The following is a 10466-nucleotide window of genomic DNA, read 5'->3' on the forward strand; positions in this document are numbered from 1 at the left end:
AAATCTGTTAATGAGATGTGTTAGCACTACAGAACTCGTGCATGCTATTCATAATTGCACAGGTTTCTATGGAAATTCCCATTTCATAGTCTGCTTCAAGAAAGGAACGTCGTTTCCTGATTTGTAATAAATTTCCATCCGAGCAAACTGCATCCTCTGCATTCACTCCAGTACAATCGCATGTTCATTATAATTTTAGTTTTTATGTGAAAGCTGGTAAAATTTCAGAGACAGCGGGGGGGGGGGGGAGGGAACGGAGATAAAAGTGATGCGTTGACAGATGGTGGAGAGAGAATCGAAGTAAGAGAAACGGTGGGAGAGAGGTGGAGGGAGAGAGACATGGGAGAGAATGTAGACGAGGGAAGAGACAGCGAAAGAAAGAGACGGGGACGAGGGGAGAGAGAGGGCGAGAGAGATTGGTCAAAGAGAGACGTTCGGGGACAGGTAGGTCTGGAAGTGAAGAGAGTATGGGACCGGACAGAAGACGGCGTAGAGAGAGTGTGCGTGGAGAGGGGAAGGAACTGGACAGAAAGAGACGGGAGAGAAACAATCTGTAACAGAGTGTGGAAGACTTGTGAGAATGAGACTTGGCATTTGGTGTGGAGAATGAGACAGGGAGGGAGCCCTCTGTAGAGATTCCGCGGGGTGGTTGGATTATAGAGAGCCCAGTAGTGTGATGTGTTCTTGGATGAGAAGTGCGACTGCGGTGAGGAGAACGATCTGCAGTAGAGAGATTTGGAGTGGGGAGAAACCGCGAGTGGGATGGCCCGGAGGAAGAAAGACACTGAGGAAAAGAGTTAAACCGGGTCAGGGAGCAAGAGAAGGGAGGGGAGAGTTTAATCTGAGAAAGAGAGCCTCAGGTTCTAGAAAGTGAATGTAGGAGAAAGAGAATGGCCGATAGAGAGCTCAGAGGAGCGCAGACGTATGGGGTTGGGAAGGGAGCGTGAATGTGGGATAGAGTTCGGGGTTGGGCTAACGAACCGGAGTTGGAGAGAAACTGGAGGCGGGGGGGGGGGGGGCAGAGACTGTAAAAGACAGGAGGGAGGAGAAAGAGATCGGGGGATATGGAGAGACAGGTGTCCGGGAGTCTGAAGAGAGAAAGAAGGGGGAGATAAATGCGAGAGAAAAGCCGGGGAGACAGAGAAGGAGGAGAAGACTATGAGAGAAAAATCAGTAGAGGGAATGAGAAACTGGGAGAGAGTGCAGGAGAGAGGGAGAGAGAATTATAAACTTGCCCTTACAATCTGTGATATAAAGACCGGTGCTTTCAACTGTGTATGACACTTTGCTAGGCCTCATTCATATGTTGTATATTTCCTATTGCTATCTGACTGCAGAAGCATCACACCTCCATTTCTGACAGACTCGTCTATTGCATTCCGTTTTTAATACATCTGTCCGACCGTATATCAGTGAACCCAAATAGAAACTCAGTGACGAGTCTGCGATTTTTCTGCTGTCATATATTTTAAACTCTTTCTCTGCTCCCTTTATTACAGGAGAATCACTTTAGCTGTCTAACCCTACTGCACCTCTTGTGAATTAATAAGTCTCGATCATGTTACCATTCGATCTTCTTCCACCTAGGATAAAGACGAACCTATTGAATATTTCTGCACGTCTGTAGTTTCAGTTAAAGGTGAATAATTCAAAAAGGTTACTTAGCATTATCACCCACTTTATGAAAGTAGCGAAGTTGTGTTGCCTGCGTTATGAAACATACAGTAAGTGGTTTCACGTATGCTATAAAATGTGTAGTTCTGATGGTCACAGTTCGATACAGATGTGATTGCACTACATGAATGTCCAGAAGTGGGACATGGGTGAATATTACGTGGGATCTAATATTTCACCAATGAGGAGCCTTTGAAAAGGCAGTGTTTCATTTCTGGGACGTAGAACAATCTGAACAGACGTAACAGTGTAATTCAAATGATGAGAAGCATAAATGGGTTCAAGCGGGAGCAATCTGTTCCAACAACAGGTGTGTCAACGCTTTGGTTTATTGTGAAGCACAGGAGGAAAAAAGTTTATTCAAACCGTCGGTGACTGCCATTCGGAATTACTGTAGTTTGGGAAGGGTAGAATCTGGCAAACGTTTAGAAGAAGTGAAGACTACCACTGCGTGCCGGCAAATGAAGGTTTAGATTAACTAATTATTTTCCCTTGGACCTGACTGAAGTTTACAAAATCAGGAACGCAAATTACTGTCGGCCACCAGAATAAATTTCTCGTGTTCGAAATGACAAATTGTCGAGGACACGGTCATTGATGAGAGGGGATACGTTTAAAAGAATCAAGTTGGACAAATGCACGAGACCGAATGTGACAGCGACATTCGGTTGCTTTTCGGGAGGTACATGAAACGAAGCAGATGGACTGCACGGATTGGTTGTATTTGGCATCATGGAAGGCACCGATATCATGGGCCGGAAGTTCATGTGATGGACTGTCCTATGTTCCGGGAGTGTCCGAACTCCGGAAGAAGCCATTTGATCACATAAATTCTTCTCGCATCTTTTTTTCTTTCTTTCTTTTTATTTATTGAAGCTTGGGCATACAGTCCACCTGAACTGAGAATTTCTCAGCTCAATTCATGCGGAATTTGTTCCTTGTTTGGGTAACAAATGGCAGTGTGTAGATATGTAAACAGTGCGGGCTCACGAGGAAAATGCAGCGTATGGGTCGAGACTTCCCTGGCATTTACGGAGAAAATGATCCCTTCATAATGCTGAGAGAAGTGGTGAACTGGAGAGTTGCAGCCGGCGGTTACATCAAATTCTCAATGATTTCGTGCGGATATTAAACTGAACAAATCGTTAATGCAGTTGGTCACTTGTTGGTTTGAAGTGTGAAATGCTTCTCCCGCAATGCTGGGCGGGTGTGTTTAAAGTTTGTCTGTGTGAAATGTATACCGTAAATGTCAGATACATTTTTAAACACATTTAAGATCAGTCTAAATTTACATGATATTCGATGCTGCTGTCATTTACACCTCACCACACTTTACACCACACGCTGCCGGAGCAGTGCTGCCAGGATTATCAAGGACATGACCCACCCAGCCAACACATTTTCTGTCCCACTTCCCTCCGGGAGAAGGTGCAGGAGCATGAAGATTCGTTCGACCAGATATGGGATCAGATTCTTTCCAACTGTGATAAGACTGCTGAATGGATCCTGACCGGGATCTGGGCCGTACCTTCAAAATATCCGGACCTGACTTGCACTATCTTACTTTCCATTTTCTATTTTCTAATTACGATTGATAATTTAAAATTTTATTGTATTTACTTCGACTTGTACTCCAGGGAGCGCGAAGCAAAGAAATAAATATCACTGTGATGATTGTACTCTCTAACATCAATTGTTTCGTGACAGTAAAGTATAACGTATAAAGTATTTTCCATAGAGTTACTATGTTTAAACTGACTTCTGGGGTATTTTATGATATACCACATATTTATATATCCTACTGTACATCACAAACTAAATTCGTCATGTTTCACAGTGAACCACTTCTTCCAAGCTTCCCGCATTTTACTCAATGTAGGACTTCTGTTTTATTTCTCGACGTCATTCCGACTTTATCTCAAATTCATGTATTCATCTCTCTCTCTCTCTCTCTCTCTCTCTCTCTCTCTCTCTCTCTCTCTCTCTCTCTCTCTCTCTCTCTCTCGCCCCCTCTCTCTCTATCCCCCTCTCTCTCTTTTACCACCCTCTATAATCAACAAGCACCCATCATTCGACATGTAACACAGGAAGAAGTAGACAGAAGCTCTCCCCCATCTATCTGTCTCTGTCTCTCTCTCTCTATTTATCTCAGTCTCCCTCTCCTTCTCTCGGGGAAAGACCGTGATTAACATCTAATATGATCTTTGAAACGACGTAGTTGCATTTTACATGCTGCGGCACACCCCGGCTCCATTTGTAATTACATTGAATACTTTCGTTAATGCGCGCGCGCACACACACACACACACACACACACACACACACACACACACACACACACACACACACACACACACACACACACACACACACACACACACACACACACACACACACACACACACACACACTTACTAAACGGCAGGGCATTGAGGAGTGCCGTAGAATGTAGGATCACTGAACCATATTCGCTTGAAAGTCGTAAGGAGTTAACATGATCATTTGGCAGATTGCCCTTCATACATCAAAGATGTCGTTGAGGTCTAATATGGAGTATTGTGTGCAGTTCTGGCCACCTGCCTACAAACGACATTGCAGTAGGATTGAAAGAGTAAAGAAAATAGTTACAGGATTGTTACCGGGACCTGAGGACCTGACCTACAGGGAATGGGTTCATTCTTGAAAACGCAGGAGAATGGCAGAAGATTTGGTGGAGATATAGAAATTCAAAGAGGGTAGAGATGTGGTAAATGCAAGCAATCTGCATTCCACTGATCGTGGGAGAGGCTGTGTGAATGGTGAAATGTTTCAGGGTAGCGACTAGCGCCATTCCGTTACAACTCGGTTCGTCAGAATCTTCTGTGAATGCGTGGGTTTACTCCGATTGATCCAGTTTCCTACCACAGTCCAAAGATGTGCCTTTTATGAGGATAATGTTTCGTTGTAAACTATACCGTGTTAAATCAATGGATTGCTGGAGGCGCGGCTCAGGGGTTTGGAAGGGTCTATTCTGCGTAGTATCTCTATGTAAATTATATTAAATTATTTCAGTGGTTTTACGAATGAAAATGGCTCAAATTAACATCATTCTCGACAGATAGCAGGATATTATTGAGATAAAAAATAAAATCCTAAGTCATTTGTGGCCACAGTCCTCGGCACCACAGATGAAATGATTGGAGCGGCGAGCAGTTCAGGATCATACACACACACAAAGCACATTACTACGAAATAGAGCGAAGTTGGAGACTGGGAATGGCGAAGACCACACCAGTTTGGCCAGTATTAGGGAGTGTGAACCTCAGAGAATGCGAGTGCATTTCAATAAGAGTTCCGCGACCACGTGCTGCTGGATGCGATTGGTGCCTATCAGACTTAAGCGGTCATACCCTTTCCATGACCATAATAGTTTGCGGCATTTTTTGTGCAGTAATCGTTTGCCATCACCTTCCTCTGGGCAGTGTTTTTAGAAGATGGGTAATCCCGGCCGCAGTCAATACTTTTCAGAGTTGTTCTACCGGACGTTAGTGTTTACATAACCAGGATTTCTGATACACAGCAACTGCTCTCATACGACATGTTGTCATAAGGCCCCGAGCGCCCTGTCCTCGTCTAATGCCTCCTTGGACACGGCGCAGAGCCACGTGACACCACGGGAACAAGATGGTTCTAATACCTACAGAAGACATAGAAATACAATGGTGTGCAGAAAAAAACATTGCCGGAATGTGCTGGAACTTGACTCTGCCGCTTAAGGGATAAGTTTAATAAGTTGTGAATATATTCCCCACAGTGTAGGAGAATGAGGGGAGATTTGAGTAAGATATATACTGTACATTTATGAAGGATATAGATGGGGTCAACGCAAGCAGGCTTTCTTTACACTGAATTTACGTGAGGCTAAATGTGAAAGCTGTAATGTTTAAGGGCACATCAAGGGGAAGTTATTCACTCGATGGTGGTGGGAGTGTGCAATGAGTTACAGGAGGGCTGAGATTCTACTTCAACGTGTACCAATACATGGATGGGAAGGTTATGGACAGGAATGGTCCGGTTACGGGTCAACGGGACATGGCAGAATAATGCTTCAGCACCATTAGTTGAGCCGTAGGGTCGATTTTTAGCGCAGCGTTTTATATCTCTATTATTCCAGCAAAAAGGCAGGCATCTCTACTCAGCACGATCTCGGACCAAGTTGCTGAAATTAAATATATTTACTTCCAACTTTTTAGCGGATCTATTTCAACTACTGCCTCATCTTTTTAAGCACTGAGATACTTTGAACTGTGAAACCCCTTATTCCTGCATTTTTACCCGGTAGAGATTTGTGGTGAGAATTCGGATTATGAAATACGAGGCAGATAAGCGAGCACGACAGCACAGTGCCCCGCAACTACATTAAAGCAAGTAGAGGCAAGCGAGCAAGCGAGGAGAGGCATGGAAACTCGAAGCAGAATTATGCGAAAGTGGAGTATTTATGCAAACAGTTTTATATCTGGATAGTAAGCCAACCGAAAAAGTTGAGAGAAAACAATCAGTATTTATCATCTGAGTTGTGTTTTTGTACTGCTGGACATTGATTGTACTGGCTGTTTACTTTTTTAAATTTATTGTTTATTTATTTTATTTGTTTTATAGCATTGAGTACGAGAGCTGCAAATTCATTTCCGCTGTATCGGTGCGTGACAAATTGTACTATGCAATGACAATAAAGATAATTCATTTTACCAGGAGACATTCAAGGCACTGCAGAGATAGGGAGCCGAGTTTTCGAGATGAATCTTATAATTGTCCGCGAAAAGAATATGGAGTAGAAGACATCCGGGTGTACAGTTCACTGGGGTTAATTCCGTGGCGGACAGGGTTTCTCTCCCCGTTAAATTTGAGTCTTTTATTTGCTCATCTTTGTTCTTCTTCGGATTTAGATGATCATAACTGTTATCCCCTTGGTGAACTCGGCTTTTGCTCATCCAATCAACGTCGATTTACACTGCCGACTGTCGGAAACTGGAGGAATGTCGTGCGGAGCTTCACACTGCTGGTCTAAAGTGAAGTAGTTGTTCTTGAGCCGGCGGTTGTAGGACTTCAATTTTCTATTGCTAGTACTAATGAATGGCCTCAACGTGAACCATCCACTATACACACTTTTCCATAGATGCTGCCTGTCCTGCTGTTCCGCCAGATTTTGCGTGTGTTGCTTGGATATCCAGCATCTGCAGATTTTCTCGTCATTGCAAATAATGCGGATTCGGTGGGGGTGGGGGAGAAATATCATCAGAAGCTTCTGTCGGTGCAAAGTAATTGAGAAGAAACGTTTACTTGTCCCTCGCTCAGTGATTAAAGGAGTCATTACATGGAATTCTAATTTATGGAAAGCGAGCGTAGTGTGATGGGGGATGATGCTGAGTATAGATCCGAGTGTACAGGATTAAGCATAACCGGAGAATGCAATATTCTTGGTGGAGCATCACTATCCGCCATACGCTCTATCATGTTTCGACATCGAAATTTCACAGAGTCCTTGTGGTTTCTAAGCTTTCTTGTTTTATAACTTGTCTTTTTTTATCGGTTTCCACGTTTGGATAGTTGAGGTTTTAATCCTGTCTTTGAGACTTAGAAAGTTTATCACCGTTCGCTCATTCAAGTGAACAACAGACCGTGTACTTAAAAAATAAACAAACAAACAAACAATCAGCTGTCTAATGTGCCAGCCGTCTGGAGGAAATGTTCGGTGATAGTTTCTCTACCGCAAGCTCATGACAAATAAGTTTCAACCCCGATCCTTTCATATTGTTCCCTCCACTCTATCCTTGCCACTTTATTTCACTGTCAATGCAGGGGTTAACTGCACCTGTTCATCCACTGGGTTTAATTAAGGGAACACCCATGAGGTCTGATTAAGTCATTGAGGCGTGCTTCTGTATTACAAATAGGGTTTGCCTCCAATGATTGTCAGTACGAGCATCGCCTCCGGTAATGACATTGTTCAACAGACCCGGGAATCGGAGTTCCGACGCACAAGCTCTGGAGAGTGGAGTGGGACAGTTCAGGACTGGGTCTGAATCTGGGATCAGTTCAGTGGAAAGTTACACCAATGGATCAGAAAGTTTCAATGGGGTTGCTCACTTCAAAACTCATTCAGATGAACTGACATTATCACAGCGGATCCAAATCGCGCTCTGGAACTTTGCTCCGATTTACTACCCAATTCTTGCTGTTGTTGCCATCTCTGGTAAGTCGAGTTCTGATGCTGAAACTATTTCTAGAGGTAGCTATACCATAGTTTTGTTATCGCACACAACACGCATGTCACGTCCACTGCTCCCCATGTTACCCACAAATACAGTCTGTCCTTTTTGTTTGCTTGATATATATTCGTAACTCCACGTTTATATTCGGTAAAGGTTGAAAACGCCCGGTCAGACTGACGACTTATTCTATTTACCGATTGTTAGGGATGCTGTCAAATCCCGATATTCAATTTCTGTTTTACTTGCTCAAGAGCCGTGAATTTCTCAAGCTGACCTAGCATTGTATTGTCCATCTCCGCCTGTCTTTGCGAACGGATGTGTTAGTTGTCTTATGGAACAGCTGATGTACTTGAGGACTGGGTATCCCACATGGCTGTTGGGGGGACAGAACCAGGGTCTTGACTCAGAGACTGTAATGGAATTGCGATATTCCTTTCCGCGTTACAATGGCGTATTTTAGCGGGAAATGTCCAGGCAGCGGAATCGCCATGATTTGCTGCTCCTGAACTTCTAGATGGTTGCAGTCGTAGGTTAGGAAGTTGTCCATGAGCCTTGTTGAGTTGTTCCAGTGCATCGTGTAGACTGCCCCAACCACCGCGGATTTTCAAAGATCTCTTTCCTTGTGTTGCTGTTTACCTATCGGGAATGTAAACTTAAATTTGCGCCGATCCCAAAATCTGTCCCTGCCCGCTGCACCAACCTTCCATAAATATCATACGGCGGCTGCAATGGACATTTTCATTCGCCTGTTTGTTTTTGACTCTGAGCACAGTGAAAGCCTCTGTCCTCTCCATTACTCAACATTCAAAGTAAACACCACAGATCAGCGCCTCCTCTGTAGAATCAAAGTTCTTCGGCTGATAAAGACTTTGATTCTCTCTGTCACCGGGCATGATGAACCCATAATTACCTATTCAATTCCTGGCTTAGTAGAGGGAGAGAAGTCTCATCTGCACTCCGTCTCCCTACTGAATCTCTAATCATTAACTGTGCTGCACCTCAGGCTCTGCCCCTCACGAAGACTTGGACCATATCTGACTCTCTCGCTAAAGGCCGGTCTGGCACACAATGTATTCAGCGCGGCCAAATAGTGATTCTTGAAGAAGAAAAAAAATAGTACCTTCTGCATTTCTATGGTTGTTTAGTCCAAAACGCAGTTTGCAAACTATGTTAGGGTTAACCAACACACAGTATATGGCATCTGCACCTCTGACAGACTGTCGAACATTTTCTATACGCAGAAAGAGTAAATGTGGAACAAATCAGAAAGACTAGTGTACACAGATTAATGACCTTAACGAAAGAAATAATATGACAGAGAAATAACAGCTCTATCCGTCCCGAGGTGGGTGGTGTGGGGCTTTAGAGAGTTTGGGACATTAGGGGCTGTTCTGCAACTGAATGCAAGAGGACAATGGGCGAGACTGAAAATCAGTGGCTTTAGAATTACTAAAAACTTGAAGACCATCTATTCAGTGTGTGAAGTTTCTACGTAATCTGTATCCATCCCCATTAAAGTTCGTTCTTGTTGGTTCACTAATGTTGTCAAGACAGCTTCTTGCCTTGACCCGGTGGCTTTGAGGAAATTGAAATTGACCACCCCAGCCATTCACAATGTGTTCACTGCACGTTGAATCTAACTGCACCTGACTTACTATTGGTCACATTGCTCTCCTCTCTCCACTTTACCTCCACCTGATTATTTTATTTTACACTTCGGGGTGACCTAAACACTCTTGCTTTTGTTTATGCCGCCAGTTTCGAGTCCATGCAGCCTTCTCACACTCTCACTGTGCACCCGTGTGTTCATTGGGTATCAATGCTTTCCACCCATCTCCAAATATTCTCCACCTGTGGTCTAATGGCGGATGCGCTCAATGAGCGTCCGACAGTTTCCACAGCATCTGTATCGGGTGTTTCTCAGCATTGCTCCCAACTAAAACATCAGACCGCAGTACTCTTCTGTTTTCACCTTCTCGATGCACCCGAAACACTTCCCGAAACACAGAGGGACCGGTGAATGGTCACTTACTGATCAGATCAGTGCCTTTTTGTGAAATTCCTGATTTGATAACGCAGGAGCAAAAGCAATGCAGGACTTTAAGGCTACGGCATTTCCCCGCACCGCGTCCAGCTGAAATGCTATGAGTTTTATTGAACTTAATTCCATATTGCATGCAGTCACGGTATTCGATCAGAACGGACATCTTCTGCATTATTGACTTTGTTTCCAATGATGTACAGAGATCGGTGATACTGCACTGAACCGGGACAAATGTCAGCTCGATTTGTTCGACTGAATTGGGCTCATTGTTGAACTTAATATTTGCTACTTCTCTCAGATTACATATTTTATTTGGGGAGAGAAATGATGCAAATGACATTCGCTCATTTTTGTCCTCACTCGGATACAGGATTTCAAAGCGTCTTCTGTACAGTTGGTGACATCAGATTCACTAATTAGCATTCGTATTGAATATAAATTCCTGACTGACACAAAACCCGTCGCCAATCAGCGAATCATTCGGCTACCTGTGAATC

Source organism: Hypanus sabinus, unplaced genomic scaffold, assembly GCF_030144855.1.
Source record: "Hypanus sabinus isolate sHypSab1 unplaced genomic scaffold, sHypSab1.hap1 scaffold_193, whole genome shotgun sequence".
Taxonomy (NCBI): domain Eukaryota; kingdom Metazoa; phylum Chordata; class Chondrichthyes; order Myliobatiformes; family Dasyatidae; genus Hypanus; species Hypanus sabinus.